This window comes from Canis lupus, chromosome 5 (assembly GCF_011100685.1).
Source record: "Canis lupus familiaris isolate Mischka breed German Shepherd chromosome 5, alternate assembly UU_Cfam_GSD_1.0, whole genome shotgun sequence".
Classification (NCBI taxonomy): Eukaryota; Metazoa; Chordata; class Mammalia; order Carnivora; family Canidae; genus Canis; species Canis lupus.
In genome coordinates this window covers 38,934,981-38,959,451 of record NC_049226.1, presented here as the reverse complement: position 1 = coordinate 38,959,451, position 24,471 = coordinate 38,934,981, and the positions used below count along the sequence as shown (strand labels likewise).

The 24,471-nt window shown below is 41.4% G+C and overlaps 1 long non-coding RNA gene across 1 annotated transcript in view; it reads right to left on the bottom strand.

The window, feature by feature from the left end:
• LOC119876272 overlaps nucleotides 1-24,165 on the bottom strand; it is a 35,348-nt gene extending 11,183 nt beyond the window's left edge. Inside the window, exon 1 of the long non-coding RNA XR_005358879.1 lies at nucleotides 24,035-24,165. This is a non-coding gene — a long non-coding RNA (uncharacterized LOC119876272). The remainder of the gene's footprint in view (nucleotides 1-24,034) is intronic.
• Between the last annotated feature and the right edge of the window lie 306 nt (nucleotides 24,166-24,471).

The window sequence follows — 24,471 nt, the reverse complement described above, 5'->3', positions numbered from 1 at the left end:
GTACCAGCCTGTGTCCACTGGGTGGCGGGAGTGGCCACTAAATGTGAACCACCCGCCTGACCTGGCTGGGCTGGGCCTGAGTGGAAGCAGATTTATAGGAAATGCACAGCTCACAGTCGATCTGATGTTTTAAAAATGTGCAATTTCCTATATTCTTGAAGGAGCCTAGTTCTGCTTATTAACACAGAAAAGAGACAGGTTATAAAATGGCCCAAGAAGGAAGGGGGCTGAAGACAGCTGGGGCAGGAGCCTGGGCCGTACTGGAGGCTCTGGCCTCACCTCCGGCTCTTTACAGGGACGGGGGCGTGGTATCCATTGGGTTTCAAATTCCCCTCCATCGGAAATCCTCTGATTTATGGTAAGGAGGTTATTTACACAGCCTTCATGTGAGGCGAGGGTCTCAACCAATATCGGGGTGGTAGGAGAGGAAAAGAAAATCGGTAAAGATTATTGCTTTAGGATACTTGAGGATAAATAAGTGTCACGTTTCTTTATTTTTTTAAAGTCAAATCAAGCCAGACCTCCAGGAGGCGAGGCCCCCAGGGAGGGTGCGAGTTAATTTCTGGGCTGGGGTGTCCAGCCACACAGCAGGCACGGTGAGCTGCCCCGCAGGAGGGAGAGGCCAGGGAGCAAAAACACTGATCTTGTGGAGTCGGTGGCTGAGTACGTGGAGCCCGAATGATGGGAAACCCTTAGGCACTGTTATTTTGAAAAATACAGAGAAGTGGGGCACCTGGATGGCCCAGTGGTTGAGCATCTGCCTTCAGCTCAGGGCCTGATCCTGGGGTCCCCGGGATCGAGTCCTGCATTGGGCTCCCTTCATGGAGCCTGCTTCTCCCTATGCCTGGGTCTCTGCCTCTCTGTGTCGCTCATGAATAAATAAATTAAAAAAAAAAAAAAAAGAAAAAGAAAAATACAGAGAAGTAAGAAGGGGCTGCATTTGGAAGGGAAGTTGATTCATTCATTCATTTGCTTTTTAAATTTTTTAATTGAATGAGAGACATGCCAGGCAGGCACTTTGGGTGCAGTGGGAACAGAGCTTCTCGTGGACTTCAGGCAAGCAGGGAAGACAGACGACTGAACCCGTGAACATGCATGTACATACGTGTGCAATTACACAGTGCGGCTCATGCTACAGAGGCTGTGATGAAAGCCGTGAGGAAGAGGGTGGTCAGGCAAGGCATGGGCAGCTTTTGAACTGAGGTTACCCGGAGCTTTTCTGCTTCCTCATCCAGGTAGTCTTTGTCTTGTTCTGCTGTTAAATGTGTCACGTGTGTGTTCAATAAATACATCTTAAAAATCTTGTATGTCTCAGGCAGGCTGCTAGGTCTCAAGGTGAATAGGTCTTGAGTTTTAGCCTCTCCCAGCATCCAGTTGTAGCAAGTGCATGAGCTCTGTAGTGCCCTGCTCACCACCCACTAGCTAGTGATGGCAAGCAAATTAACTTCTTTAATTTTCAGTTTATACATCTGTCTACTGAAAAAAATCATGGAATCTGCCCATGGATTATCATAAAAATGATATAAATATTAAGTGTAATGCATTTATACATATAAATATACATATTAAAGCATTATATTTATGTAAATATTACATATCATATACATAATATAATAAATATAATAGATATGAGGTGCTAGAGAAAGCACTGCATGCTGCCTGTTGTGATTATTCATCTTTCAAGAGCTGGCTATGAGGGGGAAGCAAACTGAGCTCTGGGTATTAGTGCAAACTGCTGGAGAGGCATGAAAGGATCAAACACCTGGGTTAGAATTCAGTTTACAGTCTAGGAATTTGCTAGACACCCCTTCTGCTATCCAAAAAAAAGAAGAAGAAGAAAGGGGAGGAGAAGGAGAAGGAGGAAGAGGAGGAGGAGGAGGAGGAAGAGAAGGAGGAGGAGGAGGAGGAGAAGGAGGAAGAAAAGAAGAAAAGAAAAAAGGAAAGAAGGAAAGGAAAGGAAAGGAAAGGAAAGAAAAAAGAAAAGAAAAGAAAAGAAAAAAAGCGAAAAGAGGAAAACAAAGAAGTAGGGGCCAGAGCATTGAGCCTGCCCCGGCCGGGCCAGCCTACGAGGAGAGGAGCGGGCCCCACCGCGGGCGCAGGCCTGAGGGTGGCCCAGCACCAGGGCACCACACTGGCTCTCGGTTTCCGTTCACCCGCAGGCAGAGGGAGGCGGGCTGAGCTGGAGGGTGCGGGTCAGGGACAAGCACTCACCGCCCGCTCCTGCTCTCAGGAAGATGAGTTTACTTCTGTGTCCATGTGAAGTCAGGCAGCTGGTTTTACTGAATTTTTCACCGGGTTCATGATGTTTGGATATCAGAGGGCAACAGCCTAAAAGAGATTGATGGGCTCTCTCTTTCCTGCGTTATCTCGGGAGCCCCTGGCCACTGTCTCTGCAGGGACAGCTTGGGGGGCGGGGGGGGGGGGGGGCTTCCTCAGCTGAGGCTGGGAAGCTCCACACATTGTCATGTGTAGCGAGAAGCCAGAGGGACTCACTGGCTCAACTGTAAATGAAGCTGATATGCTTGGGGTTATCTGGGCCGGATTAAACCACGAAGTGAGGAAATCTGCTCTCAGTGTCTTCTTGGAAAAAATGTATTTCACTTCTGCATGGAGTGACTGCCATATGATGGGCCTAATGGTAGAGCATCTTTCTAAATTGTTTTTCTTTGAAATGTCTGCAAGATGAGTTATTCGGTGGCACTGAACCCCTGCTGGGGGAAGATACTTCTCCTCCCGCAACTGCCCATGATGTTTAGGGTACATTCAGCCTTGCTTCCTTCCCCTTCCCTGTTCCATACCATTGATGGATGAGTCCAACAGCCTGGTTGAGCCTCTGGAGGCAAGCCGTCGAGGGCGGTCTGGTCTCTGAGACAACGCACACAAATCAGTGTCTTAATCAACGGGCTGCTCTGGCCAAAGGTATATGTATCCCTGGTGTGGGTGGCTTTGGTTCCAACTTTCAAGAGAGATAGCATCTTTAACAAATGATTAATTTTTTTAAAGCTTTTATTTATTTATTCATAGAGACACACAGAGAGAGGCAGAGACACAGGCAGAGGGAGAAGCAGGCTCCATGCAGGGAACCCGATGCAGGACTCGATCCCGGGTCTCCAGGATCGCGCCCTGGGTCAAAGGCAGGTTCCAAACCGCTGAGCCACCCAGGGATCCCCTTAATTTGTTTTTAATTGCACACACGTTACATGCCATGGGTGGAAAGAGGAGAGTAATGCAGGAAAACTCAGAGGGGAAAATAAATATCACTGGGCATTCCGTCATTTCAGAAATAACTTGTTACCCTTTCGTTACATTTCTTGCCGGCTCATTTCAATGATGTGTTTAGAGTTACGCGGGAGTGTTCCATACAGATGCTTTCTAAAACTCCGTTTTCATTTAACTTGTCATTACATTTCATCTTGTCTAGGCATTCTTCCACATAGTTTGTATAATCAAGTATTCACTCTATCAGATTATAAAAATAATCTACAATAGGCATTTAAAATGTTTGGACAAGATTGAGACGCAAGGTCTAGCAGCCCCTTTTAGAAACAGTTTCTAGACCCCATAAGCCCTTACAAGCCTTAGAAAATAATGGGAAATTTTCCATTTCACTCTACGAAGTTAGCAGAGCTTAGCTAAGAAGGCTGGACAAATGTAGCGTGTAAGAACAGAAAGCTACCCACAAATGTTATTAATAAACATGAAAGCCAAAACCTCAGAAAAATATAAGCAATAGAATCAGTATGATAAAAGAATACTACACCTTGAAGAGGTAGGATTTTCTTTTCCTCCTCAGAAACCCAAGGATAATTCAGTGTTAGAAACAGATCAATAGGGGCAGCTGGGTAGTGCAGTCTGTTAAGCATCCGACTTTTGGTTTCAGGTCAGGTTATGATCTCAGGGTCACGAGATCGAGCCCCACATTGGGTTCCATGCTCATACAGAATCTGCTTGAGACTCTTTCTCCTCTGCACCCCACCATACACACACTCTCAATCTCTAAAATATATTTTTTAAAGGTTTTATTTATTTATTCATGAGAGACATAAAGAGAGAAAGGCAGAGGCACAGGCAGAGGGAGAAGCAGGCTCCCTGTGGGGAGCCCGATGCGGGACTCAATCCCAGGACCCCGGGATCATGCCCTGAGCTGAAGGCAGACGCTCAACCACTGAGCCACCCTCAATCTCTAAATCTCTAAAATAAATAAATAAATCTTTTTTTTTTCCAAAAAAGAAATAGATTGATAGTAATGACCATATTAGTAATTTGGAGGAAAAAAATCACAAGAAAATCTTCACATTTGAGCAATTCCTAACAAGGACAACAACAAAAAATCTTGGTAAGTTGACAACCACAAGATACTTCCCAACCAAGACAAGAATCATGTTTCTGAAATAAACCACAAACACCATTCTTCAGACACCAAAAGCATCTCACCAATGTTAATCATAAAACCAGGATGTTAGCTTTCCTCCTGACAGCTAACCCGCAGAAATACATTGAACCCAATCTCCTTACTGTATACCAGCAACAGCCAGTTGGAAATTAAGGTGGAAAATAGATCTCATTAACAATCTCAACAAAAGGCATGAAACATCTATGAGAACTCGAAGAAAATCCTAGAGATGCTAAGCCAGATGTCAAAAACATGGAGTTAATTCTCACGTGTCATCCTACACAGAAAGATCGAATATTGTAAAGATATCAATGGCCCTTTTGATTGATCTGTAAATTCCCATAGTTTTATTTTATTTTTTTTGGTTGGGAGCATGAAGGTAGCTTCTTTTTTATTATTATAAAAAAAAGTGTGTATTGTTAGGAACTTCAAACAATATGGAAGGCTATAAGGAAGAAAATCTAATTCGGAAAAATAAAATCTTCAGAAACTGGAGCATGACTTCTGAAAATTACTTGAAGAATTCTTTTGAAATTCATGCATACATCATTTAGCCTGATTGGCAAGATGATTTGCATTTCATTTTTTGGTCCAGGGCCTTTACTTCACTCTAAGAGCCCAGAAGGTCCTTTGAAGACTTAACTAACCCCCAGGTGGGTGGGGGTTCTTCTAGTCTTTTGTTTACCAAAGACAGGACTGGGCCTGAGCTGTTGGGGAGCCCTTCAGAGCATAGGGAGCCTCCCTCCCTGGGATGGAGACTGAGGTCCATGCTGACCACCCTGCAGGAGTAGTCCATCTCCATACAATTCACAGAGGGGCTTTCTCTCTCATTTCTGTAGCCTGGAATTGTTCAAATATTCATAGGCATTATCTGCTCCTTAAGGTCACGTTGAACTGAGCTGTAAAATCATCTATGAAACTGGGTCCTTTCTTTCCCCCTATAGTCACTGTGATTCTCTCTCCAATTTCTTGTCTGGTATGAGCTCTATCCTGGTTTTCTCACTCTTCTTGGGTTCACTTTATAAATCTGTATTTTAATAGGAAATCCATTTTTCTTTAGTTTTTAATTGTTATTACAGGTTGTATACACACTTCCCTATTCCTTAATGCGTTTGTTGAAGTAGAATTACTGTGTCAGTTTTTAAGGCAAGGAACATAGGGTCATGGATCACAGCAGTAAGGTTTTGCTTCTTTTTAATCCCACCAACAGAGGGAGTATCCTTTTGACCACAGTATTTAGATCCTCCCTGATCTGATAGGCAAAGAAAATATAATACTTTGTCTTTGCATTTCTTTGATGACCAATAAATTAAGTTTGAGGTCTGGGTTCAACAGAATCTTTTTCCAAACAGCCAAATTTTAAAATTACATTTCTGAAAACTTGAGTCTAGAATTTCTATTCTGAACTGAAAATTTACATGTTTCACTTAGTTTGTTTACCTTATGCATTCTGGATTTTCAATTCTCCTTCCTTATCTATTTATTCTTATACCAATACCACATTGATTTTAATTATTTTATTTTATTAGTTTTAGTTTTTTTTTTTTTTAAAGATTTTTAAAAATTTATCCATGAGAGACACACAGGCAGAGGGAGAAGCAGGATCCTCGCAGGGAGCCCGACGTGGGACTCGATCCCAGGACCCCGGGATCATGCCCTGAGCCAAAGGCAGACGCTCAACCACTGAGTCACCCACACATCCCTGTCTTAATTATTTTAACTATAGTTTGCTTTCTGGTGAAATAGGCTGCCTTCACTATTATTTGTTTAAAAATGTCTTCTTATAGGGGCACCTGGTTGGCTCAGTCAGTTGGGCACATGCTGGATTTTAGCTCAGGTCTGGTCTCAGGGTTATGGGATCAAGCTCTGTGTGGGGCTCTGCGCTGAGTGTGGAGCCTGCTTGGGATTCCCTCTGTCCCTCTACCCCATGTGTTCACACTCTCTCTCCAAAAAATTTTTTTCTTATTTATTTTTCCTGCATGTTTATTCTTCTGATAAGCTTCAGAATTTTGGTAGAGATTCATCTCTCTTCTTCTCTTCCCCACAAGCAAATAACAACAGAAAACAAACCATAAGCCTCTTGGATTTTAACTGGTAGTGCATTAAACATTATGGAGTTATTTAAGAATTGAAATATTCACAGAATTACCTTCACGCACAAAGTTATGGTATATTTATGCATATTTTGATTTTATATTACTTAACCAAATTTGGTAGCTATACGGCTTTTATAACTTTGTCTTATTGGTACCTAGGCAGATTACCTAGTTTTCATATTTTGTGCTTTTTGCTAGATTTTTGTATCAGAGTCATGCTAGCTTCCCCAAATGGGATTTCTTGCCTCTGCTCCACATCAATTTACATAGCAATTTACAGAGCTGTTTTCCAATGCTTGTTAAAATTCTGCCCCTATTCCATCTGATCCTGCACATTTTGAGGGTCATATTGGAGATAACTTTTTAAAAGATACTTGCAAATATATTTCTCTGTTCGGGTTTTCCACCACTGAAAGGAGTGAATCTGTGTAATTTATACTTTTGCAGAAATCAGCTTTTCAAAGGGTGTATATGTGTATATACTATTGTACATGTGTGTATAGATAAATTCCCATAGTTTCTTCTCACAAATTTATTATTCTTCCTATATATTGTTATATCTCCTTTCCTCTTAATATTATATATTTCCTTTTTCTTTCCTGTTTGTGTTTGATTTAGTAGTTTCTTTTCTCTTTAATTAATATTCTTAGAGAACTATTTTTGGAGACCCACATGGGACAATAGATAGAGATCTAGCTCCCCTTTCTAATGCTCACGTACTGTTCCTCCATACACCTGAATCATGCTTGTTTTAAGCATTCCGCTAATTACTGATACTCAGGCTATTCCCAGAATGTTTGTAGAAGATGCTGCTGCAATCAATGACATTGTACCTCTAAGCACACTGGTGCTTTTATTTTTATAGAGGCATTCCCCCAGGGGGGATTAGTGGGATTGTGGGGATAACTGTCTCTGTATTCTAACTTACAATGGGTATTGCCAGAATATTTTGCAAAGATATTGTAGAAATTTATACTTTGTGTTGGCAATGTATGAAAGTACCCATTTGTTCAGAGTTTCTCTAGCAGGGGATACTACAGTGTATTTAATTTTTGCCAATTTTGAGGGGAAAAAAACAGTATTGGATTTTTTTTTTTAAGATTTTATTTATTTATTCATGGGAGACACAGAGAGAGAGGCAGAGACATAGGCAGAGGGAGAAGCAGGCTCCTCTCAGGGAGCCTGATGTGGGACTCGATCCCAGGACCCCGGGATCATGACCTGAGCTGAAGGCAGATGCTCAACCACTGAGCCACCCAGGCGCCCCAACAGTATTGGATCGTTGCTTTATTTGTCTTTCCTTGACCGTGAGTGAGGTTGAGAATCTTTTATTAAATTTATTGGCCATTTGTATCCCCTCTTCTATGACTTGCTTTGTTATAGCCTTTGGACGTTTTTCGATCAACTTACTGGCTTTCTCTTTTTTGACTTACAGGTGATTTTTTGATCTTGGGGATATTAACCCCTTGTTATGTGAGTTGTCAACATGTTTTACTGGTTCTGTTAGTTTGATTAGAGATGCAGGGTCTAGTTCTAATGTCCATGACCAGATCTTTTTTCTTGTGAATAACTCTCACACAGAGAAACTAGACTCTCAAGTATGAGTGCAAAAATAGTAGGCTTCCATGCCCTATTTCTCCTTCTTAGTCCCAATGGAGCAGAAAGGGGAAGATCTCTAACTCAACAGCCATAAGGGGTTCCAACTTCTCACCATGCTGACAAAGGAGAGGGACTCAGATACATTTCTGAATCTGTAATACCTCAAGCAATGGATTTTCTCCCCTCATTTCTTTTGCTAACAATTCTCAGCTGGTACAAAGGTTACAAGCAGAAACTTGGTGTGTGTGAGATTGGCTGTTCTTGGGAATGGGTTGCTGGAACCCTCACTTTTGTGGGGTTTCCTAATTGCAAGCGGCATGTGATTCTTTCATACTAATAGCCCTTCACAGCTTGAAACTACTGGTTCCTTGAAAGGACTTTGGTAAAAACCACCCTCTGTCTTAAATTTTAAACATGGCAGATAGGAACTTTAAACTTAATCTAGCTAATTAGGATACACAAGGTCATTCTATATTTAAGACCTACAGGCATCAACTCATTTAAACAAATCAGTGACCAAAGAGAAAAGAGCATATTGCAATATGGCCTATGCAGGATGAACCCAATTTCCAAAGGGATTTTCCTAGGAACCTCTGCCATCATACCTGTATTCACTTGCCTGTGGCCTTTATGTATAGTGTTTTGGGGGTTTTTTGTTTTTATTTTTTTATTTTTTTTATTTTTTTTGTCATAGAGAGCATAAAATTTTTACATAGCCAAAATGTCTTTATGGAGTCTGGATTTCTGTAGCAATCCTTGGAAAGATCTCTAGAGCTATATTCTCCTGGCTTTTCTTCCAGTGATTTTTATTTTTGCACTTATTTAATTTGTATGCAATAAATTACTGTGTATGGAATGAGTTGGGTTTTTTGTCTAGATGGAAAACAAATCATGTCAGTACCATCTATTAACTATTACAATGTCTAGGGGCACCTGGCTGGCTCAGTTGGTTAAGCATCTATCTACCTTAGGTACAGGTCATGTCCCAGAATCCTGGTATTGAGTCCTGAGTTGGGCTCTCTCCCTCTTGCTCTGCCGCCCCTGCTCATGTGCGTGCTCTTTCTCTCTCTCAAATAAATAAAAAATATCTTTAGAAAAATAAATATTAGAGTGTCTAAAGAACTAAAAATACAAAAAGATTTTTAAAAAATGCAATTATCTTGAGAAATTTTAAAATCTGGCAAATCAAATAAGAAGATGTCAGCAGCTATACATTATATTTGAACAACACAATCTGTAAGGTAATATACAATCAAACTTTGGTTATTTTGTATACACTCATACATACTGATAGAGAACATGACACTTTTTGAGGAGAAAATATGATTCTTCCTTTCATGTCTGTGGAATACTTATAAAAGCTCAATGAGGTCCTGGATCAGAAGAAAACTTTAATAATTTACCAAAGTAGAAAGTGACCAAACCACATTCTTTTGATCGCAATCCAATGAAACTAGGAATCAACAATGAAAAGTGGACCAAAAATACATTTTTTAAATAAATCGCAGAATACTGTCAGAAATAACCTCCTAACCAAATTAAAAATCATAACTAAACACAATCCATTCTCAGGTATAATAACAAAGAAAATATTTCATTATAAAACCAGACTAAAGTTTTCAGAAAATTGTATAGCTATTCTTTTAATTTAAAAAAAAAGAAAAAAGCTGAAATGGACAAAGGCTACAATCTCAGAAGTTAGGAAAGGTAAAACAAAATAAACCAAATGAAACCAGAAGGTAGGTATTAATAAAGATAGAAGCTTATACTGATTCACTAGAAAATAAAGGAGGAGTTGAAATGAAAGCAGAAGTTGGTATCTGAAAAGATTAATGGAATAGAGATTCCCCTGCTGATTCTGATTAAATAAAAAGCAAGAAAGCAACATTATACCATGATAGTAACAAGAAAGGAGATACAAATATGGGATAGATTAAAAGAAATACTAGATATTATTATGTACAACAATATGGCAATACATTTTAAAATCTAGAGAACACAGAAAGTCTCTTATTGAAATATGCACTTCTGAAATGGACCCAAGAAGAACTCTAAAATTAGCACAAACACAGGATAGACAGGAAAGGTAATTACAGTGCCACTATCGAAGACAAAAAACTAGGCTCAAATGTTCTTACAGCTGAGATCCACATAGCAGAACAGACGATGCCTATATGAATTGGGAAGATAGAAAACCCCTCATTTATGTGTGTGTGTGTGTGTGTGGGTGTGTGGTGTTTAATGTCTATGTGTACATATAATATTTTATAGAATGAAGAGCAAGAATGAATGCTATTTCACAAATGCCTGTTCTTTTATTTTCTTTCATTCCCTCTTTCTTTTTCTCTTCTTTCTTTCTCTCCTCCCTCCCTCCCTCCCTCTCTTTCTTTCTTTTCTTTCTTTCTTTCTTTCTTTCTTTCTTTCTTTCTTTCTTTCTTTCTTTCTTTCTTTCTTTCTTTCTCTTTCTTTCTTTCTTTCTTTCTTTCTTTCTTCTTTCTCTCTTTCTCTCTCTCTCTCTTTCTCTCTTTCTCTCTTTCTTTGTAATACCTTAAATGTCTTGAGAATATAAAGTTCTTTGAAAGCTTCCCTCTGCTGATTGCATGAGTCTGTTTGGAATGAAGTAATTTGCTTTGATTCCTTATCTTGTACTTTGTACTGCTGTCTCCTTTGTTGGCTTTTTTTCCATTCTTAGAGTATACACTTTATCCTGTCTCAGGGCATTTCTGAAAACTACCCTTGGTCTAGAACATTCTTCCTGCAGTTTGCTTTGTGACTACTTGTCCTCATTATTCAAGTCTCCCTACTGACCTCATTATTCAGGTCTCCCTATTTAATTCTGTTTATTTTCTTCCTTAGACTTCATAACCAATTATTATTCTCTTGTCTTTCTGCTCTCTTACCTACTGCAGGAGGCACGTTTCTAAGAAATGCTCCTCACTTTTGTCTGATTTTTTTTGACTGTGGGCAAGGCTGGGAATATGAGGAGATGTCATTTCTATGACTGCATCATGTCATATAGCAAAAGGGAGATTATTATCCATGTACTTTAATCACACGTGCCCTTTAAAAGCAGAGAGTGTTCTCTAGCTGGGGGCAGAAGGGGAGCAAGGCGAAGCATGAGCAGGGCTGGATGTGCCACTGCTGGACTGAAGATGGAGGGGGCCTTTTGGGAAGGAATGTGGGAATCCTTTAGGAACTGACAGAGGTCAGTCAACAAGCAGGGGATTGAGGAACTCAGTCTTACAAACCTATGGGGCTAAGTTCTACCAATGGCCCAAGGAACTTGGAAGTAGATTCTTCCTCCAGGCAAGAGCACAGGCAGCTGATATCTTGTGGGGTTTTTTTGCCTTTAATCAGGGACTCCAGCTGATTCTATCCAGACTTCAGATATACAGAGTCTACTCTCTAAATAAATGGGTGTTTAAACCTCTAAATCTGTGGTAATTTACTGCACAGTGATGGAAAGCTATTCTACACTATGTAGAATGTAAGCTTCATGAAGTGAGGGGTCTTGCCTGTTTCAGTCATCACTCTATCATTAGCTTTGAGGACAGCTAGCAGATATCAAGCACTCAAAACATGTTGATCAATTGGCTCCATAAGTGATTGACAGATGGGCAGCAAATATTAGCTGGAAAGCCAAATAATGAAGATGGTGTCCTTCATCCTGGGTTACTGACCACCTCCTGGGTTATGACAGTTCACTCTTTACATGACTGCATTAACCTTTTAGCAATGTCATCTGGTCTCCAGCCTTAATGGTTATAACTTTTTTAAAAAATATTTTATCTATTTATTTGAGAGATAGAGAGACAGCTGGGGAAGGAGCAAAGGGAGAGAGACAAGCAGACTCCACACTGAGTGAGCATGAAGCTTGACTTGAGGCTCTATCTCACCACCCTGAGATCATGGCCTGAGCTGAAATCAAGAGTCGGATGCTTAACCGACTAAGCCACCCAAGTGCCCCTTAATGGTCATAGTTATTAAGGATCATTTTTCCTAGGGGTAGATCTATTGTAATAGAGAGGCAGGGCATTCAAAGTCTTTGCTTCACTTTGCTTTTCTATTCCTTAGTTGGGTTACATTGGGTAAGCTGTGTGAGTCTTCTGAGTCTAAGCGTTCCATCTGGAAATTGGAGGTTATGAATGACCTAAGATGAGTATCATTGATATTTTAAAAAATGCACTATAACTTTCACTGTTTCTTCTCAAATGCTCATTATTCTTCAAACTATCATCTCAGGAGCTCTATATAGAAATCATGTGCAAATAAAATATGCCAATTTACCACAAGAGGGTGTATTTGACCTTTGTAGGCAATGGAACCTAATTATTTAAAGCTTCTCTTCATAGATGTGGACTTTTCAGAGGGTTTAATATGTATGAGATCAATTCCAAATGTCATCATCAAATTATTTAGGAAAGTTATTCGTGTGTGTGTGTGTGTGTGTGTGTGTGTGTGTTCAGGAAGTCTATATATCTCTCCCATGTGTTTTCTGATGACTATGGAATGGGAACCATATTTTGACAACATTTCCTCCATCAAACAGTAAAGCTTTGGCACTAAAACAAGAGATTGTCCCACGAAGAAGACAAGATTCTCATTTGGAATCCATTAAAAAAAGAAATCCCAGCCCAAAAGTACTGCTGTGAAATACATCTTGCCTTTTGGAGCAAGTTGAATGGCTTGTGATGGAAAGTCCAAGACCCAGAGCATGAAGCCCAAGGATACCTACGTCCCTAAATGTCCCCATTTGATAATTCAGATTTTTTTGTTTCTGTTCCTCAAATAAGCTGCCTTCTACTGTGCTTTTCTCTATACCAGGGAAATTCTAATTTAGACTCTCCACCCTAGGCTCATCCCACCATGCCTTATCCTGGCATTTTCTTTCTCTGCATTTCCCCAAAGCTACTAGACCAAAAGAGAGAGCACAGGCTTGAGGTGGGTCAGATTTTCAGCCTAAATCTTTTCTTGGACATGTACCGGTTGGGCTGCACAAGAATAAGTTATTTAAGGCTTCTTAGTTTCTGAAGTTTTTTTGTCTGAAAATTGGAGACTACAGTCTTCACAGCACAAGTCTGCCATGAGGTTTCATGAAATAATACTACTGTGGCAGTATGCTTTTTAAGAAATAAGAAATACTTATAGGTATAGTTATAGGTGAGGGTTGAAGCCACAGGCATGGCTTCAATTGTTACTATTATTATTTTTTTGGTCCTGTTTTTCCAGCCCACACGCCCATTCCACCAAAGGAAAGAGCTCTTTTGTGCTCCTATTTGGAAAAGGAGACTCTAGCAGAAGTGGTCTGTAGGCCACTTTCCTTTCCAGATACTGTTTTGCTAAATCCTGAGCTCACTGATGAAATTCCGCTTAAGGAATCCTCTTTGAGGAATACCAGAAGAAAAGGAGAGTGGGAGGAAGTGAGATTATCAGTATTCTCCTACTGATAGGAGAGGACAAAAGACTGGGTGGGATAAAAGCACAAAGTCACAGACCTCCTCCTAAAGTGTCAAGACACAGCAGGGAGTAAGGGAACTCTTTTTAGGACACTTAGGGAGGCTGGACTCTAGGTTCTGAGACTTCCAGTCCAGGCATTGGTTCCTAAAGTTCACCCAGAGATGACATGGAAGAGATGCCAGAGAGCTTCCAAATTTCAACAAATTTGACTCAGACAGTGGGGGTTTCAGCAGGGTAGTGATGAGACTAGAAGCCCTTTCTATCATAACAATATTGCACAAACCTTCCCTATTCTGTTGCAAGTCTGGGAAGAAGAATCTTGAATGAATTCTCTATCAATAGAGTTGTAGCAGGGCTCAAACTTGGATTTCACCGAACCTAAAGGAAATAGAGAAAGGAGATTTCCTGCGTGTTGGTGTTTGAACATGGAGAGCCACTCCTGCTACATTTATAAGATCCTTAGGACCTAATACTTAGAATGTTATTATAGTAAGACAATTAAAAAATTGCTTTAGAATTGTTGGATGAGTTGCTTAGTATCGCTGGGTTCCAGCTTTGTCTCTTGATGATAAAACATGACTATGTGATCCATATATCCCTGCAAATTCTAACATGTTTCCGTTCAATAAATATTATTCAGTACCCACTTCATGTCAGGGTCTGTGGTAAGAGACTGGAGCAAAAATAATCATAGTCTCTGTCAAACTCTCTGGAGTTTATAGATTACGGGAGAAAAAAGTCCCAGTAAAACAATCTTACAAGCCATGTAACATTATATCTGCAATGAGTGCCATAAAAGAGGTGTACATGTAAATCTGAAGTGGTGTGTTTTGAAACAGTTGAGGCCACATATTGTTCCGAGAAGTCCTACTAAGATATACGATGGCTTCAATATGGAGAATAAAGGGAGAGGAAGTGTCAAGAAAGTATTAGGTTTCTGCTTTGATTGACTGAATGGATGGGGGCACCATTCCCCAAGGAGGGAATTCTGGAAGAGAACTTGTTTTAGTGGGAAGATCATCAGGCTATTATTCACGTGTCCCTCCAGTTCTTCTCTGTTTCACCCGGATCTGAGCCCCAGGAAGCTGACCTGTATGGACTGCCTCAATAGGCTCCCATGTTTTCCGGTTTCTGGCTGAGTTTTGCCAATGGTCAGGAGGTCACAGGGAAGAAGGAGAAGGGTATCAGGGTACATTTTCCTCCAGTTCACTATCCCTTGTCTGCTTCCTTTTCCTCCTCTTACTACTTTACACCTTGGAAAATAGTATGGATTTTTTTGGTTGTTAAATTCTTTTAAATTTATCCCTATTGAAAAGTGCCATTGCTTTCTGGCCAAGAGATGAACTGACATGCAATGAATTTGCTTTTGCTTATGTTGTGAGGAGATTTTTGGGGGGCTTTTGTGAGGCTGGGTCAAGCAGGTATATGGAAATAAGGGACTGGAGCTCAGAGGAGAGGCCTAGAGGTGTCAGTCTTAGTCACATAGACATGGCCAACACGCACATGAGAAAATCTTCTGCATCACTTGCCATCAGGGAAATACAAATCAAAACCACAATGAGATCCCACCTCACACCAGTGAGAATGGGGAAAATTAACAAGGCAGGAAACCACAAATGTTGGAGAGGATGCAGAGAAAGGGGAACCCTCTTACACTGTTGGTGGGAATGTGAAATGATGCAGCCACTCTGGAAAACTGTGTGGAGGTTCCTCAAAGAGTTAAAAATAGACCTGCCCTACGACCCAGCAATTGCACTGCTGGGGATTTACCCCAAAGATGCAGATGCAATGAAACGCTGGGACACCTGAACCCTGATGTTTATAGCAGCAATGTCCACAATAGCCAAACTGTGGAAGGAGCCTCGGTGTCCATCGAAAGATGAATGGATAAAGAAGATGTGGTTTATGTATACAATGGAATATTCCTCAGCCATTAGAAATGACAAATACCCACCATTTGCTTCAACGTGGATGGAACTGGAGGGTATTATGCTGAGTGAAATAAGTCAATCGGAGGAAGACAAACACTATATGGTCCCATTCATTTGGGGAATATAAATAATAGTGAAAGGGAATAGAAGGGAAGGGAGAAGAAATGGGTAGGAAATATCAGAAAGGGAGACAGAACATGAAGACTCCTAACTCTGGGAAATGAACTAGGGGTGGTGGAAGGGGAGGAGGGTGGGGGATGGGGGTGAATGGTTGACAGGCACTGAGGGGGGCACTTTATTTTTTTATTAAAAAAATAAACACTCTGTTTTAGATGTGTTAGTCATCTACTTAAGGTATAGTTATAGGTGAGGATTGAAGCCACAGGCATGGCTTCAATTGGTTGGAGACAGGAGCATGATGAGGAGACACAGAAGTACCTAGAAAATGTCTGGGAAGCCAACAAAGTGTTTCAAGGAGAAAGGATTAACATTATCAAACACTACTGGGAGATTAAATAAAATGAAGGACTAAAAAATGTTATGCTTATAGTGACAAAGAGGTCCTTGATAGCCTTAGGAGGAGTTTTTGTGGGGCAGGGGAAGAGTAAGGAGGATGAAAGTCACTAGAATGTATTGAGAAGGGCTTGAGAAATGAGGGATTGGGGATTGTGAATTGAGGTAGTACTTGGAGAAGCTGCAATGAGAAGAGGAGAGATAAAAGATGACAGCTGGAGAGGAGAGGAGAAGAATGGGTGACTTATATTTTTAATGGGGGAGTTGCATTCCCGATTCATAGGCTTAGCCAGTTTGAGAGATAATTTCAGTCTAAGTCAAATGTAATGATTTCCCAAATATCCATGGTGGTATGTGATGGCAATGTCATAGAAATCAGGTGGTCTCTCTCTGAAGGGTGATCTATATTTGGAGGCATCAGACCAGAGGATGAACACATCTAACTGGACCAGAAGGAAGATGCAGCAAGGGGAGGGCTGAGGGGGGAAGAGGTCCCTTCAGAGAGAATGAACATTCGATAACAGGGACATGACTTATGCAAAGCTTGTTATTCCTGGTGAGTTGCCTGATGCCATGTCAAAAGTATCAGTTACTTCTTATTGCTCTATGACACCAGGGTTAGTCAGAAATGATTAGAAACAGGGAAACCAAAATTGAGGGTAGAGCAGTCATAAATTGAAGTCAAGCTCTCAAGTGAGCCAGGTGAATTCCAAAATCAGAGTCAGGAATGCAGGAAAGGATACGGGTTTCTAGGCGGAGATCAGGTCCCGATGGGGTGAGAAAGGTTTTCACCATCATTGAGACTTGGCAGCTGGAGGGAGGACTGAAGAGGACTGAGGCAGAGAGGCCTTCTGAGCTGTTTGAAAGCCTCAACACTTCGGACACCAAACATGTGTGGGATTTTTTCACACCAACCCACAACCCAGTTCCATTTGAACACTAGCTACTGAGTTAGTGCCAAACTCCACAGATGTAAAGCCTCTGTCCCACAAGACTGTCCTCACTGCAGAGGCCAGCTGCAAGTCCCAGGCCATCACGTGGACTTCTGACCAACTGGCTATAAATCCGGGGTTCCTACCACCTCTTCCTTGGGTTTCATATTTGCTAGATTGGCTCACCAAACTTAGGAAAATGCTTTATTTACTATTACTGGTTGATGATAAAGGATGCAACTCAAAAAGAGCCAGATGGAAGAGATGTGTAGGATCAGCCATGTGGGTTGGGGCCCAGAACTTCCATGCCCACTCCAGGTACACCACCCTTTCAGCACCTGGAATGTGTTCACTGACTCGGAATCGCTCCAAATCCCACTGCTTAGGGGTTTTTATGAAGGTTTAATTACACAAGCATGGTTGCCTAAATCACTGGCCACTGGTGATTAACTCAATCTCCAGCTCTTCTCCTCTCCTCAGAAGTCAAAGGTTGGGGCTTACAGGTCCAAATTTCTAATCATGCCTTGATCGTTCTGGTGTTCAGCCCCCATCCTAAAGCTATCTGAGGTCTCCCAGCCTCCAGTGTATCACTAGCATCCAAAGACACTCTTGTAACTCCGGAAAGTCCAAGATTTTTAGGAGCTGTGTGCCAGGAACCAGAACTGGGGACAAAATCCAAATATTTATGCTTTATTATCCCAGGCAGTCATTCACATATGAGCCTGAGAAGGGAAGAGGATCCCGATTTTATAGGCTGGCTGCCCTGAAGGTGGGCTTTTACTTTTCTTAAAAGATAGAAGCCCTGGACATTATTTAGAGACAGAGAAGAGGGATGAGTGTGTGGTTGAGAGAAAATGGGTTTAAGAGTATTGACCAATATGTGGGCATCTGTTTCCAGGGGACTGGAAGGATCAGGCCTGGTGTGGGGAGGGGCAAAGTGATGAAGCTGTGGGAAGACTCTGAAGTGGAGAGACAAGGGCAGTTGAGAAAACTCAAGGGAGAAGCAACATTGTGTTCCATTGGAGGAGGGAAGTGAAGTCACTGGAGAAAGTGGGGACCATGGTGGGAACAGGCTGGCTTCTCTGGCTCCATCTACCAGCTCTCCTCTGGATCAGGGAACATGTGTTGCTTGTTTTCGCTAAACAACTGTGATATGGTTGCTCTCACTGTGTGCCTCTGAGTCACACTCCCCAGTGGTCCTGCTGGAGCTCAGGTGGGACACAATGTCTCTCTTTGCAACTCACAGACTAAAAGACTTGTCTGGTTGGAGAGGAAGTTTGTTTTCCCAGGGCTTCACTGTCCCAGTGCCCCAGCAGTGACTTCTACCCTGACACATGCTCCCAAGCAAAAAAGCCAGTACAAACATCCAGCTGAAGAGAGATTCCCCATATAAAGTCATTAAAAACAGCTGTGTGATAATAATCCACAAAGTTGAAGCCTTCTTCCAAAGGTTGTTGCTAAAGAGAAACACTCTCACTTTTGACTCTGGCAAAGAGTGAAGATTATGGGGCTCAACTCTAAGTAGAAAAAAGTGCTCTCTTTCCCACAGGGGATGGTGGGCAGAATGGGAAGTTGTGGCATCACTGCTGGGTCAAGATTCCCCACGTTAGCTCACGGTCATGATGTACTACTTCCACTATGAAGTACAGACCATCTGTTGCAAGTACTTGTGAAAAAGTCTTACTTTAAAGAATAACTTCTTTTTTTTCTTTTTAAAGATTTAATTTTTTCATTTTTTCATGAGAGACACAAAGAGAGGCAGAGACATAGGCAGAGGGAGAAGCAGACTCCCTGTGGGGGATGCAGGATTCGACCCCAGAACCCCGGGATCACAACCTGAGCCAAAGGCAGACATTCAACCACTGAGCCATCCAGGCCCCCAGAAAATAACTTCTTTTAAGTACAGTTGGCAGTGATAACCAGAACTATTATTATGTCCCTTTAGGAGGTTCTTTTCTAGAATTTTCTGCACCATAATCCTGTTTTGCCATTTTTGACGAGTGCCTACTTTTCCCTATTTGTAGGACAGGTAAAGTTTAAGAATTCCTTTCTTCCCCCGTGGGGTCCAAGAAACAAATTCCATTTTGCAGTATTATTATATATTAACTAATTTACAGAAAGATTTAAAAATGCAGGTGCAGAGGATTTGGGCATCAGTGGCTTGTTGTGGATGTCAATGGTCTGTTGAAGATCTTGGTTGAACATTTTGAAATAGAAGCTAACAGTGGGTTTTAATTTTGCCACCTTCCTCTCCTACCTCCTATCATGATCCCACCACCTCCATTCATACTTGGGTGATTCTTAACAATAGTTTGATCAGAGAGGGTTCTGACCTTCTCTGACCTCTGTTTCCATTTCAGCTCCCTTCTGTACAGTCCTTCCGCAGGGTGCATGTGTTGACCATTTTAGGAGGTATTACTCATGTCTTTCCCACAGGAGATCTCACTGCAACTTGGAGCTCTGGAGATCTCTGGGATCCTTGGCTCTGAACTTCCTTTATTTGCTTCCAATCTCCTTATCTTCAACATCTTTCTTGTTTTTACTTCTATTAAATCCTTTTCCCCCTTTCCCCTCTGGTTCCTTAGCTTCTCCTTCACCTCTGAAATCATTTTTCTTCACTTTCCCTTTCTTGACTCAAGATCAACATTTCCACGATGCCTTACATAATGCCCAGTAGCCTGGGTCTTCCACCAAACCCCATCAATGTCTCCCCAGAACCCCTTCTAAATCTCCTCTTATTCTTGGGTCTTGGGCATTATTGGAGAAAATCTGACGACATGCGTGTACACATATGTGCTAATCTATAATGTTACAAGTCCATTCTGTTCAATTCAATAAATGTCATAGCAGATGACTCTGTGCAAGGCGTCATTATGGGCTTCCGGGAGGTACTGTGAAGTTCATGTAGGAGAAAAGCATTGTCATGAAAACAAAAGAGGGGGTGTCAAAAGAAGTAAAACTCTAGGAACTCAGAGGAAGATAATTTTAATCTGTGCTCTGAGTTTTTCCCTGTTTGGTGCTGCCTTGACCTTGCTTTCATTTGGCTTTGTTACTATGTGTCTCAACTATAAATCCTTGAGGATGGTAATTTCAGCTCCAAGCAGGCTCTTAGCAACACAATTCCTGAACACCTCTGGCAAGCCTCTGATTAAGGGTGAACTCTAATCATGAGTTCCTTATCCATTAATCCGTTATTTATTGGGCTTGGTTTGCATCCTGCAGAGAAAATTATACTAGATGAGCAACACATTAAACCATAAAGTGTGGATCTGACTTTTTTCCTTTTTTTTCTTCTGGTAGCCACAGCCCAGAAAAGGGTGATAGAGGAGCATTTTGCTTTCTCCTGGCTTTGAGGTCATGAAGAGGGGTGAGGGCTGTGGACATCTTAAATACGGGTAACAGATGAGCCCAGGAAATGTTAATTACTGAGGTAGAGGGGTAGAAGAAAGAGAGAAATGGGACCCAGGCCAAATCTCCTTAACCATTTGCATATTCTAATTTTAGGTTGCCTACAGTGGATATTTATGCATGTATTTAGAGATGGGAAAAAGATTTTTCTTTCTGTCTGTGGAACTTATACCTTGTTGGGAAAATATATACAGACTTGCCCCCCACCTCCCCAGAGAGCAGAATCCCAACAGTGAACTGGTTGTTATTTATGGCCAGAGAGATAAATGAGATAGGTTTAAAATGTCCAGGGATCTAAGAGAGGAAACTTACTATCACTGTTTGGAATTTCTCTGTTGACCTTAGCATGCTGGTTTTGGTGATGAGAGTTTAGAAATTTACAATGTTAAGTGACCTCTATGCTAGATGACTTTATTTTGTAGTTGAAATGGCTTAAAATGGCATCAGACTAGCAGCTCTCTATGGATCTCTTCCAGCTTGCCACTAAACTCTTCTCGAAGACAGACTGAGATTAAAGCTAAACCTGATGAACATCCCAAAGCCTGAACAGGGAGTGAGGTGGATGGGGCCTAAGGGAGAAAAGCCAACCGGGCTTTCCCTCCTGGCTAGCTCAGACTTTACCTCATTGTGAGTAATAGTCCCATTGAAACAAAGGTAGGGAGATATTTCATATCTCACCCCATACTCTGAGCCTGGGGAGGCATCTATTTACTATACAGGTTTAACCTTTGGCAATTCGTAAGAAGTAACTTTGAGGGGAAAAAGGGAAAAAAACAGCAGGGCAGAAGGCAGGTCAGAGGGTCTGGCTGTGGTGGGTGATAAGTCCCCAAGTGCGCTGTAGGGGAGCCATGGAGCAGTGCATGCTGGGTTGTGGGGTCCCAGTACTTGATACTTTGAAGCTTTGGAGTATCAGGCAGGAGGGGTGCAGAGACAACTCCCATCTTGGTCACCAGGACTGTATTAGCTGACTGAATTTCCCACTAAGTTGGGCCAAGAGCTGTATGGGTAAGCCTGCCCTCCAGCTGAGGATTTGAGAAAGGGTTCCACTAGCTAGGGTAGGCAGTGACTGGGACCTTGACCAGTGAAAAATTCTCCTCCCTTCTAGACCTAGTGTCTTGAAAAAACCAAAATCTCAAACCTGTATTCTCATTCAAACACGCATCCAAAGAAAATAACTCCATGTAGGGAGCTATAAAAAAAAAAAAAATACCGTTGGAGTTGACCAAGGCTCGTGGCTTTAAATACCATCTAGATTTTTAAAAAAGATTTCATTTATTTATTCATGAGAGACACACACACACAGAGGGAGGGAGAGAGAGAGAGGGAGGCAGAGACACAGGCAGAGGGAGAAGCAGGCTCCATGCAGGGAGCCTGCTGTGGGACTTGATCCCGGGACTCCAGGATCACGCCCTGGGCCTAAGGCAGGCACTATACCGCTGAACCACCCAGGGATCCCCCCATCTAGATATTGATGACTTCCAAATTTGTATGTTCAAGTTTTTCTCCCAAACTCTAGGCTTATATAATCCAATGCCCCATTCAGCATCTCCACTTAAATGTCTAATAGATGTGCACAGTTCATCATGTCCAAAACTGAACTCCTAATAGCCCCCTTCCTGAAAGCTGGCTTGAGGTACAGCCTTCCTCTTCTCAGTTGATGAGAGATCTGTTCTTTCGGTTGTTCGGGTCCCAAATCTCAGAGCCATACTATTCCTGTCTCACTCGTGACATCAAATCCCTTAGGAAATACAGTTGCCTCTACCCTCAAAGCAGACCCAGAAACTACTGCTACCACTCTGGGGCCAGCATCTTTATCTCATGCCCAGATTATTACAATGCCTCTTGCCTACTTTATTTATTTATTATATAGTTTTTAATTTATTTAGAGAGCACGAGTGGAGGGAGGAGTAGAGAAAGAATCTTAAGCAGCTCCACACTCAGCATGGAGCCCAACATGGGGCTCAGTCTCACCACCCGGAGATCATGACCTGAGCCAAAATCAAGAGTTGGACACTTAACCAATGGAGCCACCCAGGCACTGCTTGCTGATTTTAATCACAGTAGCCAGAAGAATCACTTAAAAACTGAAGTTAGTGGTGCCTGGCTGGCTCAGTCAGTGGAGTGTGCGATTCTTGATCTTGGAGTTGTAAGCTTGAAACCTACTGGATGTAGAGATCACTTAAAAATTAAATCTTTAAAAAAAAAAAACCCAAAACTGAAAAGATGACACTCCATTCCTCAGCTCAAAACTCTTCGATGATCCTTCTGAGTATTCCCAGTAAAAGCCCATATCTTTCCAAAGGCGTAAGAGGCCCTTACATAATCAGGGCACTTCACCTCTCCTGCATTCTCTTTGACCTTATTTTCTACTTTTTCCTTTCTTATTGTGATTCAAGAATTTTCTTCTTTTTTTTCATATGAAGACAACATCAAGACATTCTCTGCAAGAGAACTTGTCAGTAACATTTGCCCATGTCTCCTTCTTGAAAAAGGTTATGTAAATGTACTGCATTCATCTCTGAGAAGATGCAAAAAGAAGCCTTGAGACTATATAACATCTTGATGGAAAAGAATGAATGGCTGTGATAAGCATTTACAACACATAAACATGAATTCAAGTTTGGTAAGTTGTTTAATCTGGTTTCGAAACTAAATTAAAATGTCAAAAATTATTCTTAGAGGAGAAGTATTTAACATAAAAGCAATATTTAGTTATAATGATATGGGCCTAAAATTCTAGACTTTACTATGTACAGCAACTAAAAAGAGGGAGTAGGCAATAGGTAGGTGTGTATTTTTTTTTTTTAAGTGCTAGATTTCAGGGCACCTGGGTGGTTCAGTTAAGCATCTGCCTTTGGCTCAGGTCGTGACCCCCAGGTCTGGGATGAAGTCCCGCATTGGGCTCCCTACTCAGTGGGGAGTCTACTTCTCCCTCTCCCTCTGCCATTCCCCCTGCTTGCATTCTCATTCTCACTCTCTCTTAAATAAACAATATCGTTTTAAAAAATAAAATAAAAAATAAAAATGCTAAATTTTATCATAAAAAAGTGCTTATCTGAAATAGGGAAAGCTCAAAAATACCACTCCTTTCCTGACACTGTATTTAAAGAAAAAGAGTTTAAACATAATTTTGCCAAATATAAAGCTAACTGCCATTCATACGAAAAACTGTATATATTGAAAATATGTAGCCACAGACAGAAGACAAAGAAAACAAAACCAATAAAGAAGCTTATGACCAGAAATCACATAATAACAGCAATGGTAATGAGTAATAATAATAGACATGATATATTATAATTTACTATGTGTCAGGACCTAGGCTGAGAAATTTGCAAGCATAATCTCTATCCTTATGTGTTGACATTATCATTATTATTAATTATTATTATTATTTTGTTAATGAGGAATCTGAGGCTTAAAGAGATCCTAGTGAATAGGAATTTAATATATGGTAAAGGTGACCTTTGAAAACATTACGAAAAGTACAAATCATTGATTATAGGTTCACCGGGAAATTCATTAACGATTTTTGAACAAACAGAGTTTGCTACAGGAAACAAGTTTTGAATGGATTTGGGTTTGATAAAATGCACACAGGCACAAACTAAAAGGAGACAGGAGCAAGAACATCAGTTAGGTTGTTTTTACTTGAAAGTCACAAGCTCCCTGACTCACGGTGGCTTGAGATAAGAAGGTGCTCACCTAAGTCCCACTGTCTATCCTGCCACAGCTCCAAGCATCCTGTTTATTCAGAGTTGCTTCCAGAAACAATCAAGAACGAGGCAGCAAGCATGGCAGAAGAGGACTCCTCCACGTGGGCGTTTCCTTTCTTTTTTATAGCAGGTGACTCTTTCCCAGAAGCCCCCAGGATAGCCTCTGTCTTCTCTCATTGGCCAGGAGTGGGTCACATGACCACTCTAGCTGCAAGGGAAGCTGGGAGCGTGAGGGATTAACTCAAGTCTGAGCATCTCCGGTGCATGATCTAGTGCAGGATGCCGGCTTGGACCTCCTGGCTTCCTCCAGTCCATTCAATGGTGAGGATACTTGTTATAGCCCCTGAAAGGGAGCCTCAGAGTCCTTAGCACCAAGGTGAACAATGGTGATTTTTTTTAATTTTTATTTTTTAAAGACAATTCACG